The sequence below is a fragment of the Pseudophryne corroboree genome, chromosome 4, assembly GCF_028390025.1.
Source record: "Pseudophryne corroboree isolate aPseCor3 chromosome 4, aPseCor3.hap2, whole genome shotgun sequence".
Taxonomy (NCBI): Eukaryota; Metazoa; Chordata; class Amphibia; order Anura; family Myobatrachidae; genus Pseudophryne; species Pseudophryne corroboree.
The window spans coordinates 312908952-312921451 of record NC_086447.1 but is presented as its reverse complement, the minus strand read 5'-3'; the positions used below and the strand labels follow the sequence as shown (position 1 = coordinate 312921451).

Below are 12500 nucleotides of genomic sequence, written 5' to 3'. Positions count from 1 at the left end.
TGCTGGGACTCCGTAAGGACCATGGGGATTATACCAAAGCTCCCAAACGGGCGGGAGAGTGCGGATGACTCTGCAGCACCGAATGAGCAAACTCTAGGTCCTCCTCAGCCAGGGTATCAAACTTGTAGACTCTTGCAAAGTGTTTGAACCCGACCAAGTAACAGCTCGGCAAAGATGTAAAGCCGAGACCCCTCGGGCAGCCGCCCAAGAAGAGCCCCTTTCCTCGTGGAATGGGCTTTTACAGATTTAGGGTGCGGCAGTCCAGCCGCAGAATGTGCAAGTTGAATCGTGCTACAGATCCAGCGAGCAATAGTCTGCTTAGAAGCAGGAGCACCCAGCTTTTTGGGTGCATACAGGATAAATAGCGAGACAGTTTTCCTGACTCCAGCCGTCCTGGAAACATATTTTCAGGGCCCTGACTACGTCCAGTAACTTGGAGTCCTCCAAGTCCCAAGTAGCCGCGGGCACCACAATAGGTTGGTTCACATGAAAAGCTGATACCACCTTAGGAAGGAATTGGGAACGAGTCTTCAATTCCGTCCTATCCATATAAAAAAATCAGATAAGGGCTTTTGCATGACAAAGCCGCCAATTCTGATACACGCCTGGCCGACGCCAAGGCCAACAGCATGACCACTTTCCACGTGAGGTATTTTAGCTCCACGGATTTAAGTGGCTCAACCCAATAAGACTTCAGGAAATTCAACACCACGTTGAGATCCCACGGTGCCACTGGAGGCACAAACGGGGGCTGAATATGCAGCACTCCCTTAACAAAAGTCTGAACTTCAGGCAGTGAAGCCAGTTCTTTTTTGGAAGAAAATGTACAGAGCCGAAATCTGGACCTTAATGGAACCCAATTTTAACCCATAGTCACTCCTGACTGTAGGAAGTGCAGAAATCGACCCAGTTGAAATTCCTCCGTTGGGGCCTTCCTGGCCTCACACCAAGCAACATATTTTCGCCATATGCGGTGATAATGTTTTGCGATCACATCTTTCCTAGCCTTAATCAGCGTAGGAATGACTTCCTCCGGAATGCCTTTTTCCTTTAGGATCCGGTGTTCAATCGCCATGCCGTCAAACGCAGCCGCGGTAAGTCTTGGAACAGACAGGGCCCCTGCTGCAGCAGGTCCTGTCTGAGCGGCAGAGGCCATGGGTCCTCTGAGATCATTTCTTGAAGTTCTGGGCAAATCCGGAACCACGAGTATAGTTCGTACTCCTCTCCTTTTATTCTCAGTACCTTCGGTATGAGAGGCAGAGGAGGGAACACATACACCGACTGGTACACCCACGGTGTTACCAGAGCGTCCACAGCTATCGCCTGAGGGTCCCTTGACCTGGCGCAATATCTTTTTAGCTTTTTGTTGAGGCGGGACGCCGACATGTCCACCTGTGGCCTTTCCCAATGGTGTACAATCATTTGGAAGACTTCTGGATGAAGTCCCCACTCTCCCGGGTGGAGGTCGTGCCTGCTGAGAAAGTCTGTTTCCCAGTTGTCCACTCCGGGAATGAACACTGCTGACAGTGCTAAAACATGATTTTCCGCCCATCGGAAAATCCTTGTGGCTTCTGCCATCGCCATCCTGCTTCTTGTGCCGCCCTGTTGGTTTACATGGGCGACCGCCGTGATGTTGTCTGACTGGATCAGCACCGGCTGGTGTTGAAGCAGTGTTCTAGCCTGACTTAGGGCATTGTAAATGGCCCTTAGTTCCCGAATATTTATGAGTAGAGAAGTCTCCTGACTCGACCATAGTCCTTGGAAGTTTCTTCCCTGTGTGACTGCCCCCCCAGCCTCGAAGGCTGGCATCAGTGGTCACCAGGATCCAGTCCTGTATGCCGAATCTGCGGCCCTCTAGAAGATGAGCACTCTGCAGCCATTACAACAGCGACACCCTGGCCCTTGGAGACAGGGTTATCAGCCGATGCATCTGAAGATGCGACCCGGACCACTTGTCCAACAGATCCCACTGGAAGATCCTTGCATGGAACCTGCCGAACGGATTTTCTTCGTAATAAGCTACCATATTTCCCAGGACTCGCGTGCATTGATGCACCGACACCTGTATTTGTTTTAGGAGGTCTCTGACTAGAGATGACAACTCCTTGGCCTTCTCCTCCGGGAGAAACACTTTTTCCTGTTCTGTGTCCAGAACCATATCCAAGAACAGTAGACGCGTCGTAGGAACCAGCTGCGACTTTGGACTATTGAGCGATTGAGCGATTCCATTTTGAACTTGAACCTTCGTATATAAGTGTTCAAAGATTTCAATTTTAGAATGGGTCTCACCGAACCGTCTGGTTTCGGTACCACAAACATTGTGGAATAGTAGCCCCGGCCTTGTTGAAGGAGGGGTACCTTGATTATCACCTGCTGGAAGTACAGCTTGTGAATTGCCACCAGTACTACCTCCCCTTTCTCCGAGGGCAGCAGGCAAGGCTGATTTGAGGTAACGCGGAGGGGGAGTCGCCTCGAACTCCAGCTTGTATCCCTGTGATACTACTTGCAGAACCCAGGGATCCACCTGTAAGCGAGCCCACTGGTAGCTGAAGTTCCCGAGACGCGCACCCACCGCACCTGGCTCCACCTGTGGAGCCCCAGCGTCGTGCGGTGGACTCAGATGAAGCGGGGGAAGATTTTTGATCCTGGGAACTGGCTGTCTGGTGCAGCTTTTTCCCTCTTCCCTTGTCTCTGTGCAGAGAGGAAGCGCCTTTGACCCGCTCGCTTTTCTGAAGCCGAAAGGACTGTACCTGATAATACGGTGCTTTCTTAGGCTGTGAGGAACCGGAGGTAAAAAAAATTCTTCCCAGCTGTTGCTGTGGATACGAGGTCCCAGAGACCATCCCCAAACAATTCCTCACCCTCATAAGGCAGAATCTCCATGTGCCTTTTAAAGTCAGCATCACCTGTCCACTGCCGGGTCCCTAATACCCTCCTGGCAGACTGGACATTGCATTAACTTTTGGATGCCAGCCGGCAAATATCCCTCTGTGCATCCCTCATATATAAGACGACAACTTTAATATGCTCTATGGTTAGCAAAATAGTATCCCTGTATAGCGTATCAATATTATCTGACATATCAGACCACGCTGCAGCAGCACTATCCATGCTGAGGCAATTGCAGGTCTCAGTATAGTACCTGAGTGTGTATATACAGACTTCAGGATAGCCTTCTGCTTTTTAACAGCAGGCTCCTTCAAAGTGGCCGTATCCTAAGACGGCAGTGCCACCTTTTTTGACAAACGTGTCAGCGCCTTATCCACCCTAGGGGATATCTCCCAACGTGACCTATCCTCTGGCGGGAAAGGGTACGCCATCAGTAACTTTTTAGAAATTACCAGTTTCTTATCGGGTGAACCCACGCTTCATTCACTCATCTGATGGGGGAACAAAACACTGGCTGCTTTTTCTCCCCAAACATAAAACCCCTTTTTTGTGGTATTTGGGTTAATGTCAGAAATGTGTAACACATTTTTCATTGCCGAGTGCAACGGATGTTCCTAGTGGATTGTGTATATGTCTCAACCTCGTCGACACTGGAGTCAGACTCCGTGTCGACATCTGTATCTGCCATCTGAGGTAGCGGGCGTTTTTGAGTCCCTGATGGCCTTTGAGACGCCTGGGCAGGCGCGGGCTGAGAAGCCGGCTGTCCCATAGCTGTTACGTCATCCAGCCCTTTACATAAGGAGTTTATACTGTCGGTTAATACCTTCCACTTATCCATCCACTCTGGTGTCGGCCCCACAGGGGGCGACATCACATTTATCGGCATCTGCTCCGCCTCCACGTAACCTTCCTCCTCAAACATGTCGACACAGCCGTACCGACACACAGCACACACACAGGGAATGCTCTGACTGAGGACAGGATCCCACAAAGTCCTTTGGGGAGACAGAGAGAGAGTATGCCAGCACACACCAGAGCGCTATATAATGCAGGGATTAACACTATAACTGAGTGATTTTTCCCCCATTAGCGGCTTGTATACACAATATTGCGCCTAAATTTGGTGCCCCCCCCCTCTTTTTAACCCTTTGAGCCTGAAAACTACAGGGGAGAGCCTGGGGAGCTGTCTTCCAGCTGCACTGTGAAGAAAAAATGGCGCCAGTGTGCTGAGGGAGATAGCACCGCCCCTTTTTCGGCTGACTTTTCTCCCGCTTTTTTTATGGATTCTGGCAGGGGTATTTTATCACATATATAGCCTCTGGGACTATATATTGTGATTTTTTGCCAGCCAAGGTATTCATATTGCTGCTCAGGGCCCCCCCCACCAGCGCCCTGCACCCATCAGTGACCGGAGTGTGAGGTGTGCATGAGGAGCAATGGCGCACAGCTGCAGTGCTGTGCGCTACCATGTTGAAGACCGAAGTCTTCTGCCGCCGATTTCCAGGACCATCTTCATGCTTCTGGCTCTGTAAGGGGGACGGCGGCGCGGCTCCGGGACCGAACGATCGAGGTCGGGTCCTGTGTTCGATCCCTCTGGAGCTAATGGTGTCCAGTAGCCTAAGAAGCCCAAACTATCTCCAGTCAGGTAGGTTCGCTTCTTCTCCCCTTAGTCCCTCGTAGCAGTGAGTCTGTTGCCAGCAGATCTCACTGAAAATAAAAAACCTAAAATATACTCTCTTTTCTAGGAGCTCAGGAGAGCCCCTAGTGTGCATCCAGCTCAGCCGGGCACAAGATTCTAACTGAGGTCTGGAGGAGGGTCATAGAGGGAGGAGCCAGTGCACACCAGGTAGTCCTAAAGCTTTCTTTAGTTGTGCCCAGTCTCCTCCGGAGCCGCTATTCCCCATGGTCCTTACGGAGTCCCAGCATCCACTTAGGACGTCAGAGAAATTATATATATATATATATATATATATATATATATATATATATATATATACACACACACACACACACACACACGATGGACAAATGGAGTAAATAAAAGCGCCTAATAGTGTTGGTGAATAAAACCTGTGCAGTCAGGTGCAATTATTAAAATAAATAGCAACTTAGCTTCAAATATTTTCAGGCTGATGACACTTAGAAGCCGAACATGTAAAAAGAAGATAAAAGCAACAGTGTGTACTGTTTTAAAGAGCAATATTTCTCACAGTGATTTCAAAGATCAGGAATATGACTCATTCCAATATATTGATTGAGCAAAAAACTGATGATTCTTAAAAGTATGTATACAGAAGATAAAAGCTATAAAAGACAGTATTTTCACAACAGCTTAAAAACTAGGAATGTGGCTCATTCCAATTAATGTTAAGCAGGCGTAATAAAAAACAGCAATTTAATAGGCACAGTCCTGTCACGCTTAAAGATAGCAAACGTACAAGACAAAAACAAATAGGCAATTCATCTGTCGATAAAGGCAGATAGCAAGCGTACAAGATTGAATAATTAAAACAGCTTATCTGTCCGCATATGGGGAGTTCAAAGGGTAAGTATACACACACATACATATACACACATACACACAGGTTAAGTATCCCTTATCCAAAATCACACATTTTTGGTTCCTCTACTGAGATAACGACACATATATGTATATTATATATTTATAGAATATATCTATATATACACAATATATATATATATATATATATATATATATATATATATATATATATGTCATTATCTCAGTAGGGGACCCAAAAATGTGCAATTTGGGATTTTGGATAAGGGATACTCTAGATATATGTGTGTGTGTGTGTGTTCAGCACTCCATTAACCATGAAAGCTGCTGCGGGTGCCCTCACATATGTGAACAATTGATTCCTCACACTTACACATAGACCAGGGTGCGGCACTCCGTTAGAATAAAACAATGAAGGCGGTTTGTTAATGAATCAACGTTTCAATAAACACACACATACACACAAGATTGTCATATATTGTAAATCACACAGGTCTTAGCAGTCACACCCAGGATAAAAACCTCTGACCTGTTACACTGAAAGCAGACACCTTACAGATAGAGCTATGTACGCTTGCAGATTAACCATACAAAAAAGAGAAGGATAAAATTACAGAAATGCAAGGGAAACCTGCAACTAGGCCCTAAGGACACCCCGCCACGCGGAACCACAGGTGCCACCAGGTATATATATCCAAACCGCCGGAAGAGAGCAGCGCAGGGTGGGTGTCCAGTGTCCCCTATGGACTCAGAGAAAGGGATTTATCGGTAAGTACCAAAATCACGTTTTCTCTATCATCCATAGGGGACGCTGGAGATCAGTGCCATGGGGACGTCCCAGAGCTTCCCAAACGGGCGGGAGCGCTGAGAGTTCTGGAAAACTGCACAGTCTAGCGGAGACTCAATGCCACAAGCAAGAGAACTACAGAACGTGACAAAAGGATAGCAGGCAACCTAAAAGGCAGTATGACCCAGAGGCAACCAATACAGGGGCCCATTCAGACAATGGGATACATATAGCGACCCAGCCCTCATGTGAAAGCGAGCCAGGCAGGTATAGAAAGAAAAGTGGAGCCATCACAGTTCTACAAAGACTTAAGCCATAATCGTACCCTGAAAGCATATAGACTGCAGAGGCTAGCCAAAATTAAGGTGGAACGTTGAATGCCAACAACGCCCTGAACAAACAGCTGAATGTCCGGTAGAACGCATCCTAGAGAAGACAGACAAGGGAGTCTTTACCTTAAGAAGTGCATGAAGAGACCTGCTGTGCACCCCCGGCAACATATGCCTTCTTATAGGTGAGGGATGCCTAGACTAAAGGCGGCCTGCGTCCACAGATACGGCAGAGTAAGTCCACGGAATGCCATATGCCCATCCTAGGAAAGTACTACTATATGTTGCAGAAAAATGAGAGAGACCCAACCTGCTGAGCCACCAGAGTTTACACTGTATGAGTAAACAGGGTAAGAGCAGAAAGGTCAGTTAACACCCAAGCTAACTGGCAAACTATGGAGCAGACAAGGTCTCCCTCATTATGTCCCCTACTACAACAGATACATAATGTGTAAAAAAAATTAGAAGGACCCCTCCATTCCACTGTTAGATATTTTGTATAGAAAACCCCCTCTCAATGAAGGTAGGACTTTTCTGCCGCAAACTATGGTCGATAAGACGTCCTGTGGATAAAAAGCCAAAGGTGGCATAGTACAATATGTCAACTCCTTACGGTTATAAGTATGCTACAGTAGAAGAGTAGAGCCTATGTATTCCTACTCTCAAAAGTATGCAATAGTAGGTGTAATTTGACCAAACTTAAATCACCCGCTCTCAAAAAGCGAAGCGAGGTCACCCAACACCGTTCACGTATTCCCGGATCCAGGACATCGATGGGCAGTACCAAATCCGAATGTGATACCTGCACCGAACCGGAGAGACAAACTTGGTTGCACAACCAGAACCTTGGGAGTATCCACAACTGAGGAAATTTGATCATGAAAAAGAAACCCCATAGGAAAATGGAAAGAGGCCCACGGGAAAGTCCTAATGAAGGCCAACCAATGCTCCCAGAAGGAGAGAACACTAACTGAGCCGGGGATCCCGCAAGCGAAACCCTTACACTTAAGGAGAATATCCAATGGAGTCTAAACATTGACAAATAAAGTCTCTGCATGTACTGAGATTCGAGGAAAGCGTCTCTCACATATACTTGTGTGTAAACAGAAGCATTAATCAAATCTCCCTCCAGAATATGCCTAGAGGAATAGGTCATTCAGATATAGGATGAAGCCTAAGAGTTGAGGTCACAGATGAGCAACCCCTGTGACCACGAATAATTCCCATTACGCCACGGGGTGGCAATGAAAACCCCCCAAAAACATTAAAACTGGAAGAAGACAAGAGGGCTACAAACCCGAGTTACTGAAGAAGCTTTTATAAAGGAACAAAGAGGAATTCTAAAGATATTTTGGAATCACCCTACCCCAAGTCTAAACTGGGAAGGCAACCTTCAGTTCCAGAAGAAACCGTGCCCTTAACCCATGTCCCTATACTGGTTGGTGTTCCTGATTAGTTTCTCCTGAACTTTACAAAAGAAAATCAGTATGTCACCTGAAGGCGTGGAGTCTGAAGTAGTGTTACAAGACTCGGGAACCTTTGCACCAACCAACTGGAATGACAGTGCTGAGAGAAGCCAGGAGGCTGAAAACATGATTATCCCTTGCCTGTAAGCAATGTAGATATATGACCGATGAATGTGGAGACCTTAATCCCAAGCGTGAAAGAGTCGAAAGACCCTTCTTCCACACTGCGTGTTTTGTATTTTATTTTTTTGGGTTAAGATGGTAGGTTACGCCATTTTCCGATGTAATAAACGGAGAGAACTCAAATGTACCCATCACCTGTACACAGATTAAGATACATCTATCTATCTATATATATATATCTATATATATATATATCTATATATATATATATATCTATATATATATATATATCTATATATATATATCTATATATATATATATATATATATATATATATATATATATATCTATCTATCTATATATATATATATATATATATACACACACACACACACTAAAATAAGAATTTACTTACCGATAATTCTATTTCTCGGAGTCCGTAGTGGATGCTGGGGTTCCTGAAAGGACCATGGGGAATAGCGGCTCCGCAGGAGACGGGGCACAAAAAGTAAAGCTTTACGATCAGGTGGTGTGTACTGGCTCCTCCCCCTATGACCCTCCTCCAAGCCTCAGTTAGGTACTGTGCCCGGACGAGCGTACACAATAAGGAAGGATTTTGAATCCCGGGTAAGACTCATACCAGCCACACCAATCACACTGTACAACCTGTGATCTGAACCCAGTTAACAGTATGATAACAGCGGAGCCTCTGAAAAGATGGCTCACAACAATAATAACCCGATTTTTGTAACTATGTACAAGTATTGCAGACAATCCGCACTTGGGATGGGCGCCCAGCATCCACTACGGACTCCGAGAAATAGAATTATCGGTAAGTAAATTCTTATTTTCTCTATCGTCCTAGTGGATGCTGGGGTTCCTGAAAGGACCATGGGGATAATACCAAAGCTCCCAAACGGGCGGGAGAGTGCGGATGACTCTGCAGCACCGAATGAGAGAACTCCAGGTCCTCCTTAGCCAGGGTATCAAATTTGTAGGATTTTACAAACGTGTTTGCCCCTGACTAAATAACCGCTCGGCAAAGTTGTAAAGCCGAGACCCCTCGGGCAGCCGCCCAAGATGAGCCCACCTTCCTTGTGGAATGGGCATTTACATATTTTGGCTGTGGCAGGCCTGCCACAGAATGTGCAAGCTGAATTGTATTACACATCCAACTAGCAATAGTCTGCTTAGAAGCAAGAGCACCCAGTTTGTTGGGTGCATACAGGATAACAGCAAGTCAGTTTTCCTGACTCCAGCCGTCCTGGAACATATTTTCAGGGCCCTGACAACATCTAGCAACTTGGAGTCCTCCAAGTCCCTAGTAGGTGCAAGGCACCACAATAAGCTGGTTCAGGTGAAACACTGACACCACCTTAGGGAGAGAACTGGGGACGAGTCCGCAGCTCTGCCCTGTCCGAATGGACAAACAGATATGGGCTTTTTTGAGAAAAAAACACCAATTTGACACTCGCCTGGTCCAGGCCAGGGCCAAGAGCATGGTCACTTTTCATGTGAGATGCTTCAAATCCACAGATTTGACTGGTTTTAAACCAATGTGATTTGAGGAATCCCAGAACTACGTTGAGATCCCACAGTGCCACTGGAGGCACAAAAGGGGGTTGTATATGCAATACTCCCTTGACAAACTTCTGGACTTCAGGAACTGAAGCCAATTCTTTCTGGAAGAAAATCGACAGGGCCGAAATTTGAACCTTAATGGACCCCAATTTGCGGAATGACCTCTTCCGGAATGCCTTTTTCCCTTAGGATCCGGCGTTCCACCGCCATGCCGACAAACGCAGCTGCGGTAAGTCTTGGAACAGACATGGTACTTGCTGAAGCAAATCCCTTCTTAGCAGCCAGAGGCCATAAGACCTCTGTAAGCATCTCTTGAAGTTCCGGGTACCAAGTCCTTCTTGGCCAATCCGGAGCCATGAGTATAGTTCTTACTCCTCTACGTCTTATAATTCTCAGCACCTTAGGTATGAGAAGCAGAGGAGGGAACACATACACCGACTGGTACACCCACGGTGTTACCAGAACGTCCACAGCTATTGCCTGAGGGTCTCTTGACCTGGCGCAATACCTGTCCCGTTTTTTGTTCAGACGGGACGCCATCATGTCCACCTTTGGTATTTCCCAACGGTTTACAATCATGTGGAAAAAACTTCCCGATGAAGTTTCCACTCTCCCGGGTGGAGGTCGTGCCTGCTGAGGAAGTCTGCTTCCCAGTTTCCATTCCCGGGATGAAACACTGCTGACAGTGCTATCACATGATTTTCCGCCCAGCGAAAAGTCCTTGCAGTTTTTGCCATTGCCCTCCTGCTTCTTGTGTCGCCCTGTCTGTTTACGTGGGCGACTGCCGTGATGTTTTTCCCACTGGATCAATACCGGCTGACCTTGAAGCAGAGGTCTTGCTAAGCTTAGAGCATTATAAATTTACCCTTAGCTCCAGTATTTTTATGTGGAGAAAAGTCTCCAGACTTAATCACACTCCCTGGAAATTTTTTCCTTGTGTGACTGCTCCCCAGCCTCTCGGGCTGGGCTCCGTGGTCACCAGCATCCAATCCTGAATGCCGAATCTGCGGCCCTCTAGAAGATGAGCACTCTATAACCACCACAGGAGAGACACCCTTGTCCTTGGATATAGGGTTATCCGCTGATGCATCTGAAGATGCGATCCGGACCATTTGTCCAGCAGATCCCACTGAAAAGTTCTTGCGTGAAATCTGCCGAATGGAATTGCTTCGTAGGAAGCCACCATTTTTACCAGGACCCTTGTGCAATGATGCACTGTTTTTAGGAGGTTCCTGACTAGCTCGGATAACTCCCTGGCTTTCTCTTCCGGGAGAAACACCTTTTTCTGGACTGTGTCCAGAATCATCCCTAGGCACAGCAGACGTGTCGTCGGGATCAGCTGCGATTTTGGAATATTTAGAATCCACCCGTGCTGTTGTAGCAGTATCCGAGATAGCCCTTATCAGGAGATCGTCCAAGTAAGGGATAATTAAGACGCCTTTTCTTCGAAGAAGAATCATCATTTCGGCCATTACCTTGGTAAAGACCCGGGGTGCCGTGGACAATCCAAACGGCAGCGTCTGAAACTGATAGTGACAGTTCTGCACCACGAACCTGAGGTACCTTTAGTGAGAAGAGCAAATTTGGGACATAGAGGTAAGCATCCCTGATGTCCCGGGACACTATATAGTCCCCTTCTTCCTGGTTCGTTATCACTGCTCTGAGTGACTCTATCTTGATTTGAACCTTTGTAAGTGTTCAAAAAATTTTTTAGAATAAGTCTCACCTAGCCTTCTGGCTTCAGTACCACAATATAGTGTGGAATAATACCCCTTTTCTTGTAGTAGGAGAGGTAATTTAATTATCACCTGCTGGGAATACAGCTTGTGAATTTTTTCCCATACTGCCTCCTTGTCGGAGGGAGACCTTGGTAAAGCAGACTTCAGGAGCCTGCGAAGGGGAAACGTCTCGACATTCCAATCTGTACCCCTGGGATACTACTTGTAGGATCCAGGGGTCCTGTACGGTCTCAGCGCCATGCTGAGAACTTGTCAGAAGCGGTGGAACGCTTCTGTTCCTGGGAATGGGCTGCCTGCTGCAGTCTTCTTCCCTTTCCTCTATCCCTGGGCAGATATGATCTTATAGGGACGAAAGGACTGAGGCTGAAAAGACGGTGTCTTTTTCTGCAGAGATGTGACTTAGGGTAAAAACGGTGGATTTTCCAGCAGTTGCCGTGGCCACCAGGTCCGATGGACCGACCCCAAATAACTCTTCCTTTATACGGCAATACACCTTTGTGCCGTTTGGAATCTGCATCACCTGACCACTGTCGTGTCCATAACATCTTCTGGCAGATATGGACATCGCATTTACTCTTGATGCCAGAGTGCAAATATCCCTCTGTGCATCTCGCATATATAGAAATGCATCCTTTAAATGCTCTATAGTCAATAAAATACTGTCCCTGTCAAGGGTATTAATATTTTTAGTCAGGGAATCCGACCAAGCCACCCCAGCTCTGCACATCCAGGCTGAGGCGATCGCTGGTCGCAGTATAACACCAGTATGTGTGTATATACTTTTTATGATATTTTCCAGCCTCCTGTCAGCTGGTCCTTGAGGACGGCCATATCTATAGACGGTACCGCCACTTATTTTGATAAGCGTGTGAGCGCCTTAGCCACCCTAAGGGGTGTTTCCCAACGCGCCCTAACTTCTGGCGGGAAAGGGTATACCGCCCCTAATTTTCTATCGGGGGGAACCCACGCATCATCACACACTTTATTTAATTTATCTGATTCAGGAAAAACTACGGTAGTTTTTTCACATCCCACATAATACCCTCTTTTGTGGTACTTGTAGTA

At 46.8% G+C, this 12500-nt stretch overlaps 1 protein-coding gene across 7 annotated transcripts in view; it reads right to left on the bottom strand.

The window, feature by feature from the left end:
* MFN1 (mitofusin 1) overlaps nucleotides 1-12500 on the bottom strand; it is a 165195-nt gene that overhangs the window by 24605 nt on the left and 128090 nt on the right. The gene's annotated exons all lie outside the window — the stretch shown is intronic.